Here is a 6,000-nt window from a genome sequence, read left to right as displayed (position 1 = left end):
ACAACGCTTAGCCATAAACGTTGTAGGAACACCAAGCTTCTACAACGCTTAGCCACAAGCGTTGTAGAAGCACACAGTTTCTACAACACTTATTTTAAGCGTTGTAGAATCTCCAATTTCTACAACACTTAACCGTAAGCGTTGTAGAATATGAGTTGTAGAATCCAACATTTGTAGTAGTGACAATGTCACTTGAAACGTGAAAATAATTATCTAGTCAATGTTTCAAATATAACCACTAAATCTCACGTGGAAAAATTAGTTTTTATTATATTTGGAATATCTGTATACCGTTAATTTCTATTAATGACTACTTTGTAAAATTAACAAAATATTAGCTATTTTTAAAAGGGAAAATATCAAGAGTACCCCTCGTGTTTAATCGAAATACGAGATTTATCCCTTCAATTTTTAGAAATATCATACATATCCCTTCAGTTTAATATAAATGACATATATCTCTCCTAAAAAAATGTTATATTACAAATCACTTTTCGTTTATTTTATAAAAAAAATTGAACTCCCCAAAATACCCTTAATATAATAAATATTTATTTATTATTTTATTAAAAAAAATCAAAATCTCTCTTTATAAAAAAAAATCAGTAACTTTTTATAAAGAAAATTTTTAATTTAATATAGAATAGAAAATAAAAATTATTTTATTAAGGGTATTTTGTAGAGTTCAAAATAAACGAAAAAATGTGATATTTGTAATATAACATTTTTTTACGGGAGGTATTTCTAAAAATCGAATGAATAAATCTCGCATTTCGATTAAACACAGAGGAGACTGTTGATATTTTCCTTTTTAAAACAAGTTTGTACATGTTTAGTTAGCAGGTGTTTACATAGAAATAAAAAATTGGTGGTCTACTATCAGCCCATCATTCAAATTCCATGAGGAATTTTCAGCGTTGGTTCAAGGGTGTGGGTCCCACAAACTAGACGCGCTAGGCTAGAAGTAAGTTAGTTATGGTGAGAGATGAGTGAGGACAGTGGGCTAAAGCTAAAGCTAAACTTAAGTGACTGAGTGTGTGCTCCGAAGCCCTAACCAGCCTTTAGGTCTTGCCACTATCAACAGCCGACAACTTTGGAGGTCCCCCAAACAGATTTCAGCTCTTCAGACCTGCGCACCTGAGAGAGATCTATGCTAAAATACGCCTGCCATGCCCACGTCATCATCTAATCTTTCGACATCACAATGAGCACAACAAAACCTTTTTTTTTTCCTTCTCAAAAAAATTTGTCTGACCACCCGAGGGTACCAAAGCTGATTAAAAACAACGTGAAAGAGATAACAGGTTTTCTTTTCTTTGCTTTTATTGGGGTTTTCAAGAGAGATTTTTGTATTCTAGCCACCCTGATTGTTGACCAAAGACACTACTTTTTATTCCTTTTGTCACATTTTCCAAATGATCGTAACCACCTTTCGTTTTCCATATACAGACTTCGTACTTTCGTGTTCTGTGTTGGTCGTCTTGTTGCTATTCGGTTAATCGATTTAGGGTATGAAGAAGTGTAGATGAAAAAACTTTTAATTGTTTTACAAAAGTGTCCTTTTTTATATATAAGAAAAACATGATTACGGCAGTGCTAAATTTGTAGATACATATAATTGTGATCTCTAAAACATGCACAAAAGAACAATTTTATTACATAGAGAAAAGGGTAAAAAGTCAGACTCAGCTTCATGCTTTGTTTGTGGGGCAAGTAATCCATAATATATGCATGGAATGGAATGGAATAGTAGGACCATACGTTTGCTTTCCTTCTTTCTCTCCCTCCAAGGAAATAAGCAAATAATTCCAATTTGCTTTTTGATCATTCCGAAAATTTCAAAGAGAAAGATGTTATCATATATCAACATCAAGCCATCCCAGCAAAGATTCCCCAACTCAACTTAGCTATATGTTTATTGTTTAGGAAAGTTAAAAATCTGTATTATTAAAACAAGAAAGTGATTTATTTTGACGACCTTCTTTCTGATCTCAGTTTCTGAAACCCAAAACAAAAATGGAGAGAAATAATTGAGGAAAATGTTGTTGGGTTGGTAATGTGACTCGTTTAGTGTCCGTTTACTTGAGACCCGGGAGTTCGTCAGTTGACTTCAGTCAGAGAATTATTCCTCACTAAATCTAATAATCAACAACATGATTAATCATTAATGCAATAGATTTGATGAATTCCATCCCACAGTAAGAAAATGGATTTGTGTATCTGCCACGTACGTACTACGATTTTGAAGAGAAATTGGTGACAAGATTAGGATATGGACCAGATATCATTTAGCAGCATATATAGAGTAGAGGAGCGATTAAAGGTTGTTGTATAGACTATAGTCTCTCTCGACTGACAATGTGTAGTAGGCTGTTAGCTTTGGTTATAAATCTGCAAAGGTAAAGAAGACTCGGGAATCCAATAAATTGCTTGCTGGGCGATATTCTTTTCATGTCTAAAAACTTGATACTTTTCGTTCAGTGGGCAAAGTAACTTCATTCAGCCAAATACGGTAATGATATTCATGTACATTAAAAGTATATCAACGCCGCTTTGGGGTGGTAAACCAGTAACAAGTTTGATACATTTCTATCAGATTCTTAAGCGTCAAATAACAGCTGCTAAAAATAATAGTAAATTTTAAATAAATATTTTTAAAGGGTATCAAGGGAAATGTCTACAAACAGCAATTTTTTTTTTTTTTTACCTCGTTCAGAATGAGCTAAAAGATGGGTGTTTGTGAAAATTTTCCGTTGCGAGTGACCCTTCTTCTAAAACAACAATGTTTTTTCAAAATTTACTATTATTTTTAGCAACTGTAATTTGACGCTTAAGAAAAAGTAAGACAAAGCATTAAGGACATTAGATGTCACGTGCAAATCACGCGCGTATGCCTATGTGTAATTTTTATGTTGTAAACTTGTAATAATGAGACCAATGGCATACTGCCCCTTGGCAAATTTGTTACTTTCAGTTAAAGTTGTTATGACCTAATTAATTACAACAATTACTTGTAGTTGTACCTTGTATAGTCGATCAATTTTAGTAATGAGAAAATTCTTTCACTCGATCAATTTTTTTCCCTCTAGAATCATATACTAAGATTTCATCAAGGTACTGTAATAATAACCTTTATGAAGTCCGAATCCGAATGATTGTCGATCGTTTTTAGAAAGATTAATTTTTTTGTGACTTACAAAGAATTTAATGTCAAAGCTCAAACGAAGCCCATAAAGAAATCCAATCCGGACACAGATTGGCTAAAAAATCTATCCAAAACGAGCTCTTAAAGAAAAACGAGAAAAAAACAGAGAAAAAAGTGAAATCGCTCTTGGCGCGTCACGCTTGGCACTCATCGCCGCGCCAATGTGAAAACCAAGCACACATGCTTGTATTTTCATACGTATGCATGGCCTTCCGCGCTCGTCCTGCCTTCGCCCAATTCGAGTTTTAGGGGTCTTTTTAATCTTCTAACCACTATTAATGCCCCTCTCCCCAGAGGGAAAATGTACACAGTTCTCTTTCAAGACAATCATTCGATTCCAGAGTCGTGAAACGCTGTCGAGAACCCTCTACGCTTGCTTTCATTCTAATCGATCTCGATTTTCTCAAATATTCTCTATGAATAATGACGCCTCCACCTCACTCATAGCAATCAAATTAATGTTGAGTGTCAAAGCGCGCGCCAGAGGCACCGCATATGCGTCCCTCTAAACTTATTTTCTAGTTCTTGATCTTTTTACTATCAGATCTCCGCGACGAACGAAGAACGTTCTTGAGCTAGAAGAGGGAACTCGTGACTTTCGAATTTCTACAAATCTGGTTCGGGTGCGACCACTTGATTCCACCCGAAATCTTGGACGTTGTCCAATTTTCAGCCACGACAATCTGTTCCAATGGTTATGCAATATTCAACTTTGCTCATAAGCACAAATCATCGCAGAATTCCATACCGATCGGTGTAGAGAAGCATGTGCTCAGTAATTCCAGTAACATATGATTTTGCGAAGGACTGATTATAATATTTATATAAAAAAATGTGGGCATGATCCAATAGTAAACTGATATATAATATTAAAGGCATAGGGATGATTTACAATATGTGTGGCTGACTGATAAGGATGCTATTGATTTATGAATAAAAAATTGAGAACCTCGTGGTTTACTTTGACTATGATTTAGCTTATTAGTAGTGGTAATTTGTGAACCCTTAGGGCTGTTTGGTTGGCGATAATTTAAGAGAATAGAATGTATTCTTAAAACTCGTCATTTTTTTGTTTGGTTCATTTTGTTTACCTCATGATTATATCGAATGATTATTCCACTTATTTGATTACTCAGTAATTATGAGGTCTTGTTGTTAAATTTGACTTTGTCTTATATCATGGTCGGTCTTATTTGTAATTGGTTATTCTATCTCGTAATGACCATTTTTTTTTTCAAAATTAACATTTGCAAAGAATTTATGTATTTTTTTTTTTATAGATATGAATAATTTCAACTATGGTTGTAGCCTAGGACATCAACGGTCTCTGGTCATCTTGCTGTCGACAGCAACCTTCAAACGCCAAATCGTCACAACTAACCGATGTCATCGTCGCAAATCACATCCATCATAATATTAACCCCGGGTTTGTCGACACGCCTTCGTCTACGACGTTATCGTCATCGCCCTCAACTCCTTCACTTCGCAATTTAAAGCCGTAAATATGAAATCTAAATTTTTTGGTCTTTAAACAATGGTTAATCTAGATTTTTGGATTTTCTTTCTTAAATATGGGTCTTTGGGTTTTATATGAATTATCATGAAATGTTGGTATGTAGTCAAACTTTGTTGCTTTCATGATTACAATGACATAGTAGTGACTTATTTATCTTTCAATTCCGTTGTAATTCAGATTGGGAAGGAGGAAGATGAAATGATTTACGGTTTTTTGGTAAGTGCTCTATCCATTCCATTACATTCTTAAAATAATTAAAAGAATAAAATATAGATGATATCTCACTATATTTAATTCTTTTTAGTGTCTCGCTATTATATATACAATATATCGTATAGGTTTTATAAAAATTCGCAATATCTAGCCAAAATCTAGATTTTTTATGTATCGGTCCATACCTATAATATGTATCATAAAAGTTTATAAAATCTCACGATTTTTATAACGCTATTTTTTAGGCATTTATGTAAAATAAGTAACACACGAATATGGAATTGATTGCTATATTTATTATTGATTCAGCCTTGAATATATATAGGCATATATGTACAACAGATTACACAAAATAATAGGAAACATAATAAACGCTATTAACAAATTAGCGTGATATACAAACTGATAGCATATTATTAGGAAACTAATTAGGTACGCATATGGTGGAGTGAATATCGCTCAATACCCCCCCTCAAGGTGGAGCTGGTGGAGAGATATCGAAGACGCCCAACTTGTGTAGTAGACGGTGTAGTGTCTGGGCACCAAGTGGCTTGGTGAAGATGTCAGCAAGTTGATCGAAAGAACGTAAATAAGATGGCGAAATAAGTCCAGATAATATCTTCTCACGAACAAAATGGCAATCAATTTCAATGTGTTTCGTACGTTCATGAAACACGGGATTCTCATAAATGTGAATTGCAACTTTGTTGTCGCAATGAACAGTGATGTGTTGAGTTTGGGGAAAGTCAAGTTCCGACATGAGAGAGTGAAGCCACTGAAGTTCAGATGTAAGGGCAGCAAGAGCACGATACTCGGCCTCAGCAGAAGAACTGTTGGGGAATCAAGTGGGTATCAGACACGAACAATCGCTCTGATACCACTTGTCGGTGGATCGAGCGCGCATCGGACACGAACGATCGCTCCGACGCGCCTCTTTTGAGATGATTCCACCATATAACCATATTAATGCGGAAAAATAATTAATTACGCTAATCATAAGCTAATTAAATTATGGTTATAATTAATAAGATCTAGTTATGTTTAATTAATTTAATTCACGAGAGCA

This window comes from Urtica dioica, chromosome 8 (genome assembly GCF_054948205.1).
Source record: "Urtica dioica subsp. dioica isolate 48M chromosome 8, U.dioica_male_clone48M_v1_H2, whole genome shotgun sequence".
Lineage (NCBI taxonomy): Eukaryota > Viridiplantae > Streptophyta > Magnoliopsida > Rosales > Urticaceae > Urtica > Urtica dioica.
This window is presented reverse-complemented; position numbering follows the sequence as displayed.